Below are 18,605 nucleotides of genomic sequence, written 5' to 3' on the forward strand. Positions count from 1 at the left end.
TCTCAGAGTATAGACTGGTCATATATCTCATCTCGTTTCATAAAAAAAACTGTTGATTTTGTTAATACTTGGGTTGTTTATATTGTTTATTTCTCTATATTGTGTATTTTGTACTGCTTAACTGATTCTGTACTCTTGCTGCTGTGCAATGCAAATTTCCCCACTGAGGGACGAATAAAGGCTTATCTTATCTTATCTTTCAAGGCACTGACATTGTCAATGTAGCATCAGTGTATTTGTATTATTGTGGTTGTATTGCAGTGGTAGACAAGCGCACTGTGTCATACTGAGAGCTGTTAGTATGAGAAACAGTCCTTAATATGACCCAGTGCAGCTCTACACCAATGCAAATGACAGTATGAAGCATATTATTTGAAATAATAACATTCGTCGTTGGAACGTTTACCTAAAGTGACTGATGAGTGGACTGTAGTATTATAGCAACATTAGTCAGATGTAAAACAGTGGGGGCTTTGAACAGCAGGGGGCACTAGCATAATGCACGGATTGTCTGAATACTGTACATAGTAGGCATTGTAAAAGTCAGTGGAAGATATGCTTCAGTTGATAAGCATATTATTCTGCACTGTACCAAAACTAAGAGACCTCACACAAATTTAAATTGAAGCATTTAGAATTTTTATCCCAGGGAGTGTGAGTTATGGTCAATAAAAGGTTGAAATGTTGCAAAAGTCAAATCACATTCACTTTACATGAATGCATCAAAGTGAGGACATGCAGGGACACTCTACATTGAAACTATACAAAGCATTTATGGAACAACTTACACTTACTAGTGAGAATTTATATTCATATTTAACACACCGTAGCGAATTGCATGTGTTTAATTTCTCTCAGCGGCGAGAGGTTCAGTCCAAGTGGTGGTTATTGAACGTGCCAGCTTTTATTTTCACCATAGCAGCACAGTTGGAAGTAGATGTTGTGTTGGCTGTGTCTTTTCATTTACTCGTGAAATTAAAACGCAACAACAAAAGCAAAAAAAAAACAAAAAATAAGCTCTAAATTAAGTTTAATTGAGACATGTGCTGATGCAACTAAGGGCAAATAGCGTTTTTAGTAAAGCAGTGTTAATGTAGTAAATGTAAGAAATGTTTTTCACAGGCTGTATCGAATAAAGCCATTTTATGTCTGCGGTTTGCATTATAAAGAAAACAGATATGATGGATGGACGCCTTTGTGTTGCACACTGCTCAGTGTATGCACCTCTGGCTATTGTTGAGATTGGCCCTGAATGGAGCCATTAATGTGCCAATGTGGTAATAATATGCACGTCTGTTAGCAAAACCCACATTTAAAAAAAAAATGACAACAATTCTCCACATCTCTGCATTCTTAGCTTGAGCCATGGATGTTGCCATAGTAACACAAGTATGTCTTATCAAGTACGGCCCTTGTGATTTTTCACTGTAACTTATTTAGCCCGTTCACTGTAGGTAAGGCAAAACAGGCCACTGAGCTGTTGCATTCATTTCCATGTTAATAGCACTCAAAGCCACCGCGTGTTGCCTTAAACTTTGACCTTGCCTTGTCGCACTGCTATTGGCTTGTTCAATTAGACTGGTAATACTGTATCAGCTATAAATAGGGACAATGAAGATGAGAGTATACGTACATCAAACCTGGGCAAACCAAGGCTCCATATCCGTTACATTAACCCTTTACACTTTAACATCAAAGCTATAGCCTGCAATGGGATTTGCTATGCTATTTTTAAATGACCGTAAGTCTTCAACTAGCAATATTTTTCCAGTGGTTTCTGTATGTACTATTTACTGTATATTGGTCGGGACCGGGCAGCACGGCGGTTGAGTGGTTAGCGCGCAGACCTCACAGCTAGGAGACCAGGGTTCAATTCCACCCTCGGCCATCTATGTGTGGAGTTTGCATGTTCTCCCCGTGCATGCGTGGGTTTTCTCCGGGTACTCCGGTTTCCTCCCACATTCCAAAAACATGCTAGGTTAATTGGCGGCTCCAAATTGTCCATAGGTATGAATGTGAGTGCGAATGGTTGTTTGTCTATATGTGCCCTGTGATTGGCTGGCAACCAGTCCAGGGTGTACCCCGCCTCTCGCCCGAAGACAGCTGGGATAGGCTCCAGCACCCCCCACGACCCTTGTGAGCAAAAAGCGGTAGAAAATGAATGAATGGTCGGAACCGGTGAATATGGCTGCAACCCTCACATCTTCAGCCGCTGTGGAACACATACGTAAACAAGATGGCTACGACACTCGCGGTGGGGGACATGACAATGAACAGCCAATAGGGGTATGTTTGTGATGTAAATGTATCACTCTTTCAAGCAACTATTAGAAAAGCCAAACTATTTCCTAACCGGAACAAAGTTTCTCATCGCCGAAATCCAACCAGAAGCATTTGGGTTATTCCGATATATTACTCTTTTGAAATGGGTCGGTAAGTCACTGTTGATGGACTACGCTGCTGATCGGGATGTCATACAACATCCCAACTATCCCTTTAAAGAAACCATTCATTCATTCATTCATTTTCTACTGCATATCCTCACGAGGGTCGCGGGGGTGCTGGAGCCTATCCCAGCTGTCTTCGGGCGAGAGGCGGGGTACACCCTGGACTGGTCACCAGCCAATCACAGGGCACATATAGACAAACAACCGTAGTGTGATTAATCACAATTAATTCATCTGAAAACTGTAATAAATCTGATTAAAAATGTTATACTATTATACTATTTTATACTATTTACTAATGCAAAGCAACCTCCAGATTTGAAGAAGACCGTTAGGGGTGCTAAATAATGTAAAATGTATACATACTCTATCTATTTTATATCTATATCTACAGTATAAGTATGTCTATAGTCATTCATTCATTTATTTTCCATGTCACTTATCCTCACTAAGGTCGTTGCGGTGCTGGAGCCTATCACAGCTGTCTTCGGGCGAGAGGCGGGGTACACCCTGGACTGGTCGCCAGCCAATCACAGGGCACATATAGACAAACAACCATTCACACTCACATTCATACCTATGGACAATTTGGAGTCGCCAATTAACCTAGCATGTTTTTGGAATGTGGGAGGAAACCGGAGTATCCGGAGAAAACCCACGTATGGAGAACATGCAAACTCCAGAATCAAACCCAGGTCTCCTAGCTGTGTGGCCTACGCGCTAACCACTCACTCACAGTGCAGTCCATATGTCTATAGTATATATGTAAATAGTAATACTGTATATTACAACAGGGGTTGTCAATTTTATTTTTTTTTGATGGTCATTAAGTTGCGCCCCACTTTTATTGAAGGTAAACCAAGCGATTATTTTTTAAATAGGCAACAGAATGTCCAATTTTTGAATGTGGAGTGCATTTTTGCCGACATTACTGCCACATTACTAAGGAAATGAAGTGGAACATGATAACCGTATGCATACAAAATTATTTTAAAAGAGAAACTGGCACAAAATTGGATATGACACTTATATCTGTACCTAACTATTTTTCAAAAAATGTAAAAACTACTAGCTACTACCCGGATGGGGTACTACTTTTGAATCTGGTCTCACTTCTTGAGGATGTCTGAGTTACAAGATGATTAAATGTTTTAATCAAATTAATCACAGTTTTTTTTTAAATTAATTCATGATTAATGATTAATCACTATCTGCGACTGTGTGTGAAATATGTCAATTTATACTGTATTTTATGAACAAAAAGATCAATGATAGGACATGAAATGCATGTATTAACAGCTCCGAATGAACTGAAAATGTAAATGAAGCTAAAAGACACCGCAGAAAATCAATTTGCCTAATGCTAGTCTCTTTAATAGCAGCAGAACATTTTAAATCATGGTTCACCATGTTATTATGAGTAATGTGGGGTTGCGTTCAAAGACACCACGTAATTTAAGCTCAGTGTACAGTAGATGTATTGTCGGGGATTTCCGAGCATGCAGCAAATTGGACTTCTGCAATAAGACTTACGTTAGTGAGTGATAAGAATATGTCATTGTTTTTATTGTCTTTTCGCTTATGAAGACCACACATACCAGCATAATGAAGCTGTTGTTGTGATGTTCAGAGTGTCCTTGAATGCAGAATCTAGTGACAATGAGGAAGTGTCATTCAGTGGCTGAATGAGGCATGTTTGTAAAGTGGAGATACATACGTACGTATATGGTGTTGGAATTGCACTGTTGTTGATGAGTTCAGGTTCGAATAAAAGAGCATCAGACTATACGTATGTGACTGTGGGGATGCTACACTGTGCCTCTGCTGTCATGCACTAAAACAACTATACAAAAAGTTGTCTCATATTATAATATAATAATGTATATTATTCTGTGATGTATCATTCACTGAAGGGTGCATCGTCATTGCTTTTTTCATGAACACTCGTATTTGTCCTAATAAAATGTAGGTATGGCAATTTGCTATTATTTTCTGAGGGCAGGAAAGGTGGCATTTATTTGAGGTGAGGCATTTATTTGAGTAGAGGTCAAATCAGTCGCCTCTCTTCCCATCACAACTTTCTTGTGTTTAATTGGAGCATTGTATGTACTACACCGAGTACCAATAATATATGTCAAGTGAAATTAGGGACCAGTTTGGCATAATCCTGTATTATATTGTGGTTGAAACGTCATAGCAAAATGCTGATTTTTAACTTGAACTTGGTGGTCACTCCATAGCTTCAGCTCACATTTTTTTTTTCCATCTTGTTGGAAATGATGAAGCTGTTTGATGTGAGGCCCCCATGAGCCCTTACAAGAGGAGTGGACTATTCAGGACACATGAAAGCTCTTCAGTCCATTTGGGCTGTACAGAGCCAGACGTCATGGAGGTATGCTTCATAATAAGGTTTAATAGGTGGAAAGCTAAATGATCAACTTTTTCACTTTAAATGGAAAAACTGGACAATTTCTCTTGAGGTGCTTTTAAAAGTGACCACAGCTCCATACATTTAAGTCCTTGATTGTATAGCAGCTCTGCCACTATTTCAATGATGGTTCAGATTCGGCTGCATACAGATGAATGGGGGAGGGGAGGGCACTATGACACATTTTGTACATTAAAGATGCTAATGCAAACCCCATGTAGGATGATACAGGTGAGAAGCAAAATGTTACTATAATACATCCTATTAAAAAAAGAATTATTATGGTGGAAATGGCATCCCTGGTTTATAGCACAGATGCTCTTCTTCTTTTTCTTTCGACTTTTCCTTCAGGGGTCGCCACAGCAAATCAATCTCCTCCATCCAACCCTGTCTCTCTCACACCAACTACCCTCATGTCCTCCTTCACTACATCCATAAACCTCCTCTTTGGTCTTCCTCTACGCCTCCTACCTGGCAGCTCTAAACGCAGCATCCTTCTACCAATATATTCACTATCTCTCCTCTGGACATGTCCCAACCATCTCAGTCTGGCCTCTCTGACTTTATCTCCAAGGCCTCTAACATGTAATGTCCCTCTGATGTACTTGTTCCTGATCCTATCCATCCTGGTCACTCCCAGTGAGAACCTCAGCATCCTCATCTCTGCTACCTCCAGTTCTGCTTCCTGTTTTCTTCCATAGGGTTTCTAACCTCCTTAAGATTAGTCTTAAAAATTACTATAAAAAAATTAAAAAAATTGTTTAGACTCTAGACCAGGGGTCGGCAACCTTTACTATGAAAAGAGCCATTTTACCCAATGCCCACTGAAGAAAAATAGCCTGGAGCCGCAAAACATATAGTATGTTTAAAACAACATTGGAGGGAATTTGGGGGTATCAAAGTAGTTCAGATAAGAAAAGACGAGTTGGAGTACTCTTGCTAGTTTTGGAGATAAACTTACATAAATGTATGTGTAAACTACTGTAAACGTAAAAACAAGTTCCCATGCCGCTGTTTTTAAATTATCTCGAATTTATTTTTTAGATTTGTAGGTAAGTATTACTTGTTTTTCTTCATGTACTGAACTGGATAGCAGTCAGAACTCACTCAGGATGCATTCATGGTCTCAGACAAAGTTGGATTTTTTAAAACTCATTACAAAAGACGTGCATTTTCCCCACTTGGGTGTTAAAAATATTCAAGCATCGCAAAGGGAGCCACAATAAAGAGGCTGAAGAGCCACATGCGGCTCTGGAGCCGCAGGTTGCTGACCCCTGCTCTAGACCAAACAACCACAACAGCTCAATATTGGCTTTTTGTCAATATTTTTTAGCACTTCAGTACTGATGCCGATATCAGCCGATACAGATATTGCCTTCCTCAAACTAATATCTATCTGTGTAATGAACACATGTACTAATTATGCTTTAACTAATTATGCTTACATACATATGCTTCATGTACTGTGATACATATGTGATTTCGTATAAGAACAAAGGAAAGTACAAAGTAGAAAACTCTGGACTAATACTATGAGTGAAATTATAAACTGTACTCATTCAACATCTCCGGTAGCTTGTTATTTTGCTGATATTAGATTAGAAGTGCTAAAGGAAGACACTACACTACCCAGTATTCCAATCCGACACTGAAACTTGGAAATACAGTAATGCCGGACTGCGGACATACTGAGCTAGCTAGCTTGTTGGCCCTGATGTCATCACTCGCACAGAAAAAATGATACCAATATGAAGCGATATCTCTTTTTTTATACCAATATTGGACCGCTGATATTACCCCGATTTCTTTGAGGGTTTGCGGCAAAAAAAGGAAGCACTGTTATCACACAAAGCAACAATTCCAAAAATGATCCTTTCTCATCCAGAGGCAGGAAGCAGCACATCTTCCTCTCATCATATCAATCTCTCCCTCCTTTACAAGTCGCCACCATCAGTGGTGCCAAGAGAGACACAAACAGAGAGAGCGGATGGATGAGTAGGAGGAAGGAGGAGCGGAGTGTGATGGAAGGATCAGCGTCTCTTCATTTATCCGTGGGACGATAAGAGGAAGAGCCCCAGCTGGGATGGGGTTAATATTTCCCCAGCCTAAAATGTAGAAGGGGTGGATATTGTTGTTTGTCACCGGTGAGCCCTCAGTGCCAAGACTCTGGTTAATGTTTACACGCAGCATCCTGCCACTTGTATGCCATGACAAAGCAAGGCCTCGGCTCGGTCTCGGAGCACTGTGGCGTCACTCTGGTCTATTAGTCTCCCAGAAGATGGCCGGTCCCTGTTGGTTAATAGTTAACGGACACGTGTGAGCATCGTGCATCAATCCTGAGGGGCGACGAGGAGCACAAATGCACAAATACACAGACGGTGGGAGGTCAACGCTGATGCTGTAAACATACCTTGTTAACAGGAAGTAGACCCTATGCTGCCGTAGCATTGACTGATGACTGACAATTTCCTCAAATTGTCGATTTTCCCGATGAAGCAAGTATTTTGCTGACCCTCCAAAAACCTGGCAACATGTGCCAAATATTTATGTATGTAACATACTGTATGTACATACAGTACACAAAAGTATATACATGACTGAAGCCGATAAATAATTAAGTCCCGTATTAGGCTACTACAAATTTGGCTACAAATATTCACAATTCCGTGACTTTAAGACCACCTAATGTGACATAAAAATGCATTAAAATGGTATTTCATGGAGTGCTGGCTTGAGACTTAAGACAAGGGAATTTAGGCAGTTTAGGGAAAGTGTTTTGATTTTTAAATTTGTGCTGCCGGTATGACTCATAAATATGAAAGCCCCATTTAATGGGCTAAGAATGAGGAGTGGGTGGGACGGGGGGTGGGGGGGTTGTCTCTTAAGGCTTCCAACTCTCTACAGGCTTGAGATCAGAGACAGCTTTCGTCGTCTGATAAACGACCTGAGCTTTTAGACCTGGGAAACACACTCTCTATGCTATACGTTCTTTCCTAACCACAGCATGGCTCCCATACACCCTGACGTCACTCTGTGTGTTCCCCACTGTGAGAGTGACGGGGCATCACCAGTTAAAAGTCACTTGGGGGGTAGGAGGGGGGTTAGAAGTAGGCATTATGCACTGCTGAGTTGGGACATGGAGGACATATTTCAGCTACGCTACACTGCTAACTCGAGGAGTAACAGATAATGCACAAAATTGGAGAAAATTGTGGATAAATGTGTCAATTTATGTGTGCCATTTAAGTCACTCGGCTCTAATTGCACAGTCCACCCCACCATCCCGCCACCCCAGAATTAAAATGCCAACAATGTACTTTTTTTTTGTCATCCTCCGTGAACCAGCAAGCAGCCAACGACCAAAATAATTTCTTATTTCCATTTAATTCCATCTGTGCTGAGTGAAATTACAGTTATTTATATTTGTACTTCAGTTTCACATCGTACGGACTGTCCTGAAGAAGTTAGGGGTTTGATGCCGTGCTCCAAGAGTGCGTTTGAATGACGACAACAACAAAATCGTAGCATTTTTAACCATGTACGGATATTAAAACAATTAAACCTTTTAATTTTGCCTTGATTTTTATACAATGACTTGGTTTTAGTGGTCTTGTGCAAATTCCACATGGGATGTTTTCTAGCATTGAAGGAGATGTTTTTGTTCTTAAAACCCTTCTGTCCTAATATGCATGTTTTTGGAATGTGGGAGGACATTGGAGTACCCGGGGAAAACCCACGCATGCACGGGGAGAACATGCAAACTCCACACAGAGATGCCCAAGTGGAGATTTGAACCCAGGTCTCCTGACTGTGCGGCCAACATGTTAACCACTTTAATGTTTTTTTTGCAATGAATGTCCCATTGAAATAATTTTTTTTCACTCTTATTTCTCCTTTTTGCATTTTGAGGCTCTACTCAGAATATCCTTAAGATCCAACCAGTGTAAAATGCTCTTAATATTTTGCAATTGAATGCAACACGGTGCAGATTATCTCAACAACATAGGAATAAATACATCACAATAAGAACAATAATTTCAATATAATTTCCAATACATTTTCACTTTAACATTATGTTAGATTAATTTATATACTTAGACATACTTTAGACATTTTTCCTTTTTTCATGTCATTTGCATTATAGTTGTTTCCTCTCATTTTGTTCTAACTAATAAAGATGCACTGAAATGTCAAGATATAACACCTCTTTTTCCTTGTGCTCTGAGAGTCTAAAGAGGGTCATTCTTGTATAATGTCAGGGTTAAAGCTATTCACTGAATATATATTTTGCCTTTAATGGTCATCGCTTTAATTACAGTGGAGCATTTGTACAGCATGTTTTGAAATGCTTTCACTGCGTCTACATTAAACAGTCAGCTGCTGTGTTTTGACAACTGTTTCAAAAGATAATGCATGCGAGGCACTACAATTCAAGTGGCTTTATTTTACATACATTTCACGGCACTCTGACGAGCGATACTTGATTTGGACGGTTCATTTAAATGTGCAATAACATATTGGTGGGCAGCGCATGCAAATAGTGGTATATGTCCCGAAAATCACCTTTACTGCAAAACATCTAAATTAAAATGACCTAGGCGACATATTTTGAATTCACCAAAAAATATATAAAAGTAGCACCAAAATGAAAAAAATCAGTGCTGTATATCGTATGAGACCTAAGCTTACGTACGTATGTGAATGCAGTTCAGTCTATACAAAGGATGAACTGCGCGTGTGTTGTTTGGCTTTTCTTGGTAAAAAAATGCGTATTGTGTATTTGTACTTTACATGTTTTCATAACTGGGTTTGATTCCCCCCTCGGGCAGCTCTGTGTTGAGTTTGCATGTTCTCCCAGTTCATGCGTGGGTTTTCTCCAGGTATTCCGGTTTCCTCCCACATTCCAAAAACATGCTAGGTTAATTGGCGACTCCAAATTGTCCATAGGTATGAATGTGAGTGTGAATGGTTGTTTGTCTATATGTGCCCTGTGATTGGCTGGCGACCAGTCCAGGGTGTACCCCGCCTCTTGCCCGAAGACAACTGGGATAGTCTCCAGCACCCCCGCAACCCTCGTGAGGATAAGCGGTAGAAAATGAATGAATGAATGAATGTCTTTGTAACTGAGTTCGATTCCCCCCTCGGGCATCTCTGTGTGGAGTTTGCATGTTCTCCCAGTTCATGCGTGGGTTTTCTCTGGGTACTCCGGTTTCCTCCCACATTCCAAAAACATGCTAGGTTAATTGGTGACTCCAAATTGTCCATAGGTATGAATGTGAGTGTGAATTGTGATTGGCCGGCAACCAGTCCAGGGTGTACCCCGCCTCTTGCCCGAAGACAGCTGGGATAGGCTCCAGCATACCCGTGACTATAGTGAGGATAAGTGGTAGAAAATGAATGAATGAGTGTAAACTTATTGGTTGTTTGTCTGTATGTGCCCCGCCTCTCGCCTGAAGACAGCTGGGGTAGGCTCCAGCATGCCCTTGTGAGGATAAGTGTCATAGAAAATTGATGGATGGATGTCTTCATGTACGTCATTTTTACTTGAATGACAGTTACCAAAGTTAAAATGTTACTTTTTCCCATACAGTGAAGGTTTTATAATGACAACAATTTGACCCTGAAATGGATTCCTTCTATTTCTATTATTAGCTATGGGAAATTTGATTCTAAATCGAGGTTCTACTGGATTAGTCTTTGTATCCAAAGCCCAGCCTTCTCTGCCCATGTCTAATTCCATGTTGGCACAGACAGACATACTGTATGTATACGGATAGTATATACAGTACACACTAATATGCTTCAAAAAGTCAGTCTAAGTCAGACAACTTCCCTCACACTAAAAACACACACATACACATGCATGTTTCCTCAGAATCCTCTGTGCATCTCTACAGGTGAGCCATCATTACGGAGAGAGAGTGCTGGTGTTTTGCCACACAGAGCCTCCTTTCCAATGTTGAAGTGAGCCGCCAGTGAGACACAGGCTGCTGCCAGTGACACGGCTGTCACAGACGGGCCTCATTACCACTGCTGCAAATGTCAAAGCACTAAAGTAATCACTCACTGCTCGTCCGGACACACGGTCACACAGTCACATCTTTTATAAGGAGAAGGTTAACAATGGTGCACAGAGAGAGGCGTCAGTTTAAGTCATCTTTTGTTTAAAATGACGTGCGGGATGGCTGTATGCTGATGTGACAGCAGGTGCAGACAAGATTGCAACAGGTATTTGTATTAAACTTCCTTCAGAGTCATTGCTGTCAATTCAGGATGCTTTAAGCCACATTTCACCCAGTGTGTTTTTTCAGTACGTATATGCACTAAAAGTAGATCCCCTCATTAGATGCTAAACCTGTGTGTTTATTTTATATTTTTGCTCAAAACAACATAATGAGGTGTATAGGTGTATTTTTTTGGCCCATTAGCTACAGTGGTGTGAATTTTTGAGTTTGTCACACTTAATATTTCAGATCATGAAACAAATTTAAATATGAGTCAATGACAACACAACTGAACATAAAATGCAGTTTTTACATGAAAAAAAAATCCAAACCTACATGGTCCCGTTTGAAAAGGTGATTGACCCCAAGAGCGCAGTGACGACTCAAGAGGTCACAAAAGACCCCACAACAACATCACGAAAAGTGCAGGCCTCAGTTGCCTCGGTGTTCATGACTTCGCCATAAGAAAGACACTGTGCAAAAACAGCTTTTGCTGCTTTCAGGACCTGGAAGACTTGCTGTGATAAATAGAACCATGAATTCTGCTGTCTACCAAAAATCCTGAAGGAGAATCCGGCTATCTCTTTGTGACCTCAAGCTGAAATTAACTTGGGTTCTGCAGCAGGACAAAGATCGAAAACATACCAGCAAGTACACCTCTGAATGGCTGAAGAAAAGCAACATGAAGACTTTGGAGTGGCCTAGTCAAAGTCCTGACCTGAATCCTATTGAGATGCTGACTGTAAGTAAATTGGTTGGTAATTGGTTGACAATTACGCACAATGCACACACGTCACCAATACCTCACAGGCAGGTTTTTCAGAGTGTCGGGCACATTTCAATGCAATAAACAATCACAGCAAACACTATTTAATGTCACCGTCTCAACCAGCATATACACTTTTGTATTAATTGTCCATCATATCTGATGTCAACTAATGAGTTCACATCTTTCAACCTTCACACCTTTCAGCCAACCACAAACAACCACGGCATCCGATAAGGAGGATATATTCGGTGTCATGTCATGATTCTCATTCAAAGAGAGGAAAAAAGAGAAAGACGCTCATTGAATAAATGTAAGTCAGTTGTGAGAGAATATACTATCAAAGGTACTCCTATTTCGCAATGAAGAATGCAGATGGATCACATGCATGATGCCTGGATTAGCCTGCTGCTGTGTTGGACCGCACCATTCACGAAAATTCACGAAAATTCACGAAAGTTGCGGCATATGCCCGGCACAGGGTCGGTACACTGCGTCCACGCCTGGTCTACAAAAATAGAGCCCTATGTCTAAATATCTGGCATTTCAGCAAGTACAAATGTTGTACTGCGCTCACCAACTGAATGGTGTCTTGATATTTGTGGTGTTTTGGTGCTTGGCAGGGAGCGTGCAGTGGACGTTTTGAAGCTGGAAAGAACATGCTGTACGGTATTAGAGGTGAGAATAAATCCAAATACTAAGGATTCCCATGCACTGAGTGTATTAAAACTAGTATTAGACTCACCAATACTGTAATAATGTAATGCTGTAATACTGCAACTACAGTGTATGATGCAGACATAGGTCAGAAGTGATTAGTTGGTGTATGTATTGTAGAATTAAAGAAACTACAAGAACAAGGTCACACTGAGGGAGAGTATACCTCAGCTGACACTGGGTGAGAAATTGGATGGATCACCAGTCGATCATGGATCTGACACTGATAACACTTTCCTACGAACCAGACAACCATTCACAATCAGACCAAATTGGGTTTCACGAAAGAGGATGATTCTAGGTAGGGCTGGGAGCGAAGGATGGTCCACATTTTTTAGCGTCATGAGTGAGCCGATGTCATAGAGGCCGTACATGAATGTGGTACCAACACGGTGTCATATTGGTATAGTACAACTTTATTAATAGTAACTCTAAACAACCACCGTTGTTCCTCCGTTTGCCTTCTTTGCATCAGTTGAAACAAAATACCTGGTCACATGATGCTGTGTTGGCTGATATTGTTGGCTGGATTGTTGACCTTGTGTTTCAATAAACAACTTCCTCACAGACGCTACGTGGAATGTTCCAAGGACAGCTAGAAATTGCCCAGAGTAACTGAATAGCTTTGGAGTCTTTCAGCAAGCAAGGGTATGTACACGGCTTCCCATTCACTTGAGGTGCAAGTCCTTTGACGTAGTTACCATAGCGATGGCCTCCTTGACCCAAGGGTTGACTTGCAATCCATGAAGGAGCAAGGAAGAAAATAACTTTCTGCAATGTTGTGCTTTGGCCTCATCATTAATACAAATGAAGAATTTGCAAAGTGGAACAATGGGAGAAAGACTCTAGCACTTTGAAATGTTTGCATAACGAGCTCCTTGTCCATACAGCGTTTGTCTTGGTTTTAATCACCTACACTCTCCAGACCACCTACACCCTTCTTCACGGTCCGAAGCGGGACCGACAGCCTGATGTACGATCCAAGGAAATTAATTCGTTGAGCCTGATTGCCATTAGCGCCATGCGATTATGCACCTTGATTACGAAGCCCACCCCAAGGACCATGACGGGGCCCCCGGTGCACATTTTAAAAGGTGAGCATAACATTATGTGATTGCCCCGCAACGGATCAATCCAAAAGCAACTGAGACCATATAGACTGTCTCAAGTAGGACTGTGATTATTAATAGGTACTTGAAGTGACCTGATAGCTGGAGCTTGAAACACTGGAAGTGCCTCCAATCCATCACATAAGCAAATGAATTCAATCTCATTCAAAGTCGTTATTGGATTATTGTTGTAGAGGGAGAATTGTTTGGAGTTCAAGCATGGCTAACAGGGATGTTGGACTCTTCAGAGACGACAGGGGATGCACTTGTACGTCTCTTCAAACGTTGAACGCCATCAAGAATGAGGAAGGGTTTGACTTTTAAGATGGACCGCCTGGATGCTCCAGTTTTAATACTCACACCCTACTACTGTAAGGGTTCTCTTATTCTGAATGTGAACAAAAAGTTATACAATCTTAATCAATTAATCAGTCAGCGGTTGGGCTTAACCTCTTTACTCATCTCAGCATTAGCAAGACATTTGAATAATTTTAGGTGTTTGGGGAAGGCCCTTTTCTGTTCCAGCATTACTGCGCCTACTACAGTGCACAAAGCCATGCTCATACTGGCTGCTTTGCAGAGGTTTGGTGTGGAAAAACTACAAAGATCAGGGGTCTCAAACACGCGGCCCGCGGGACACAAGTTTGAGGCCCCCGCCTTGATATGAAAGTTTAATGTTAGTGCGGCCCGAGCAAGTTTGATATGGATGCTGTATGGTAACATGTACCCAGAAAAAATTATTACGTTTGATTCATGTTCATGTTAAAGGTTAAATAACTGTTAATAGTTATCCTCCCTATCCGTGTGGAAGTGGTACGTTTTTGGCTATTTAAGTTTAAAGGAAATAACTTGAAGGCTACCGTTTAGGTCGCTAGCTCTCTAGTTTGCGAGTTAGCATGTGTCTCAAGACCCTGCAGTTGCACAATATGTTGTAAATAAAAAAAGTATAAATGTGACTATAGTCGTGTTTTGTCATGTCTACAGGGCTCTAATAATGCTTTGTTAATTTTAATCTGAAAAAATAATTTGTCTACCCACCAACTATATGTGGTTTTTTAAGTTTTTATTATTTGCCGTTTTATTATTATTATTATATTTATTTATTACTGATTGATTTTCTTTATTCTTGATTTGTTTATTTATTTTTCATCTTATTTTGTGCAGAAAAATAAAAATTAAGATATTTGAGAACAGTGGAATGTTTGATCAGAGCTTTTATTGTAGAAAATTGGAACCAAAGCACTGAAAAAGTTTGTCTATTTTTCTGTTTTTAATAAATGTGTTTTGTTTTTTTTTCTGATGCGGCCCAGCCTTGCCCAGACCCTAGCTCCAGTGGCCCCCAGGTAAATTGAGTTTGAGACCCCTGACATAGATATTACTTTCAATGTATTTTGGCCTTTTGTCCACATAGAAATATAGCAGCACTGAAAACGGATCAGTCACCTACAGTATCTGCCTGTGTCATTTACACAGTAGCCAGCAAAGTGGGGCATTGCCACACAGTGACATGCCATCTTGCAATCAGATAATTAGATGCCATTTGCAATCAGATAATGTGTAAAAAGGTCTGGTGTGACAAATGAAATACATGTTGCACAGCGATAACTGCGTTTTATTCATCTATTCCATCCATCTTCTTCTGCTTATCCAAGGTTGGGTCGCGGGGGCAGGAGCCCAAGCAGGGAAGCCCAGACTTGCCTCTCCCCGGCTACCTAAGCTTGGATCTCAAGGCGTTCCCAGGCCAGTTGAAAGACTCTCCAATGTGTTCTGGGTCTTCCCTGAGATCTCCACTGAAAACCTCCCTAGGGAGGTTGTCCAGGAGGTATCCTGAACAGGTGCCCGTGCCAATCATCTGGGTCCTCTCAGTGCAGCGGAATAGTAGTAATAACATAGATTGATTAATAAATTGAGACCAATGCAGGTTCCATACCATTGCAAACGCCACACCAATCCACTTCTTCATCTCACTTATCCTTGTAAGAGTGGCAGAGGTATGCTGGAGCCTACCCCAGTTGTACTCCAGTACACCCTAGACTGGTGGCCAGCCAATCACAGGGCACATATAGACAAACAACCATTCACACTCACATTCATACCTATGGACAATTTGGAGTCACCAATTAACCTAGCATGTTTTTGGAATGTGGGAGGAAACCGGAGTACCCGGAGAAAACCCACGCATGCACGGGGAGAACATGCAAACTCCACACAGAGATTCTCCTGACTGCTAACCACTCTTCCACTGTGCAGCCTGACCTTGCGTTCCATTATACGTATATATATATATATATATATACTATATATATAGTATATGATATTTTATTAACTAAGCATTTGACCTTTGTTTAATGATGTTGTAGAAAGTGGTCTATTTTTTTTTGCTGATGGTCTTGTAGCCCATTAGGTGTACAATCCTGTCCCTGAGCTCTCTGGTCTTGCCCATGGCGGTGGAGAGGTCCGAAGGGTACAGACTATTTCTATGACAAGTGTCTAAATTGTGTGCTTCATGGGCATGTGACCAGTTTGTGGGGTCAGAATGGTTGCTGGTTGGTAGGGGAACAAATTCTTCATTCATTCATTCATTTTCTACCGCTTTTTCCTCACAAGGGTCGCGGGGGTGCTGGAGCCTATCCCAGCTGTCTTCGGGCGAGAGGCGGGGTACACCCTGGACTGGTTGCCAGCCAATCACAGGGCACATATAGACAAACAACCATTCACACTCACATTCATACCTATGGACAATTTGGAGTCACCAATTAACCTAGCATGTTTTTGGAGTACTCTGAGAAAAAAACCCCATGCACGGGGAGAAGATGCAAAATCCACACAGAGATGGCCGAGGGTGGAATCGAACCCTAGTCCTCCTTGCTGTGAGGTCTGCGCGCTAACCACTCGACCGCCGTGCCGCCACTCAGAGAGACAATTAAGCTAAAATACATATACATATGTGTCTTATTTGGATGTGGACTGAAAGCAGATGACCAGGAGGAAACCCACACAAGCAGAGGAAGAACATGTAAACTATACAGGATCACCAACATACATGTGCAGCTGCACCGCCTGGCATCAGTCACACCAATATGCTGTCCATGTAGTGCATCTTAAACACCAATGCAGCACACAGCATTGTGCAGTGACACATGTCCCTCGGAATCTGAGCCAATCTAATCCCTCACTGTCAATGTTAAGGATTTTCTTAATCTGGAGCCAAAGTGCTCATTTGGCGCAGCAGATAAATGGTCTCATTGACTTATCCAGAAGCAATCCGGCATCAAGCGATTAATTGGATGAGACAATGAGGAAGTATAAACACACATGTGTGCATGTTGCATTTGGAATACATTAGTCGCGCAGACACACAACCTTGAATAACTACCTATTCCTCCTCCTCCTTCTCCGGGCCTAATGTTAACATGTTTGCATTTGTAACACCTGGCAAAGATTTAATGGACTTGATGTGCTACCATTCCCGGCGGAGGTTCACGTCGTGAGAAATCTGAGCGGCAGACATATGCCCTTCCCGCACGATTACTTAATGGCCTCTGCAATTATGATACCTACGGGAGTTGAAAACATAAATGTCAGTCGGCGAAAAAGAAATGATTTATGTCATTTCGGAGGTAGGATAAAGACGACATCGCCGAAACACCATGCAGGCTATATCGAGCACCATTTACAATATGCAAATCTGAATTGGAGCCTCCAAATGCACAAATGCAGAAATTTCATCAGTGGCCAGAGTTCAACAACTCTTCAGTCTTCAAGTGTTGGGATAATGGTCACAGTGACTGCACATCACTGCAATTCAAAAACCTCGACTATCCATCGCTGGACAGCTTTTGCCACTAAAACAACACAGATAAAGGAGTGTGTGTGTATGTGTGCTTTTGTGTGAGTGTGTGTGTGTTACTGTAAGTGTTGATGAGTGACGGACAGGAGAGGACGGTACATACAATTCACAGTGCTCCAACTGGCAGCCTGCCTTTTAACACCACTACAGTATGTTTGTCAGCTACAGACAAGGAACACTTACGCATTGCTGTGGGCAACCAGAGTTGTGTTCTGCACGCCGGACTGCATCATGGGAACATGGTCAGAGCACGAGAGGCCCCCCTCGGTATGACGTCGTTGTATGGTCTCATACCTTGCGGCGTCCATTTACAACATTTCAGCTTCTAGAAAGATATCAAAAATATGTAGTCAATGTGTATCAATTACATGCATACATTGATTTTATGTAGCATTAGCATTCAATCACTGGTTCTCGGTTATTTTCCGTCATGCCCCCCAAGAAAGAACCTCCATTTCCAAGTTAATTTTACTCACAGCCCCCGTAACACCTCTTTCCAACATTATTACACAATACATACTGAAGAAATAATGAATAATACGTACAACACCACAAGGTGACAAAACAGCTATGCAAACACCATCAAAAGACTGTAATACAACTTTATTTTTGTTTTATTATACCATGGTATCTTCTACAACAGTTCATTCATTCATTCATTCATTCATTTTCTACCGCTTATCCTCACTGGAGCCTATCCCAGCTGTCTTTATGGTGAGAGGCGGGGTACACCCTGGACTGGTCGCCAGCCAATCACAAGGCACATATAGACAAACAACCATTCACACTCACATTCATACCTATGGACAATTTGGAGTCACCAATTAACCTAGCATGTTTTTGGAATGTGAGAGGAAACCGGAGAAACCCCACAAATGCACGGGGAAAACATGCAAACTCCACACAGAGATGGCCGAGGGTGGAATTGAACTCGAGTCTCCTAGCTTCTACGACAGTTAATAATGTTAAAATGTACACTTGATAAAGGTGTTATTTTGGCAACAGTGTATAAAGCATGGACTCAATGAAAACATTTTATACCGTTTCCTATGGAAAGTGAGACC

General features: G+C 41.3%; 1 protein-coding gene across 2 annotated transcripts in view; it reads right to left on the minus strand.

Moving 5' to 3' along the window:
- fbxo41 (F-box protein 41) overlaps positions 1 to 17,780 on the minus strand; it is a 62,673-nt gene extending 44,893 nt beyond the window's left edge. For both annotated transcript variants that reach the window (XR_009129932.2, XM_058073933.2), the window contains exon 1: positions 17,725 to 17,780. The gene's annotated coding sequence lies outside the window, so the exon portion shown is untranslated. The remainder of the gene's footprint in view (positions 1 to 17,724) is intronic.
- Positions 17,781 to 18,605: the final 825 nt, after the last annotated feature.

This window comes from Doryrhamphus excisus, linkage group LG9 (assembly GCF_037039965.1).
Source record: "Doryrhamphus excisus strain RoL-2023G ecotype Guam linkage group LG9, RoL_Dexc_Guam_v1.1, whole genome shotgun sequence".
In the NCBI taxonomy this organism is placed as follows: domain Eukaryota; kingdom Metazoa; phylum Chordata; class Actinopteri; order Syngnathiformes; family Syngnathidae; genus Doryrhamphus; species Doryrhamphus excisus.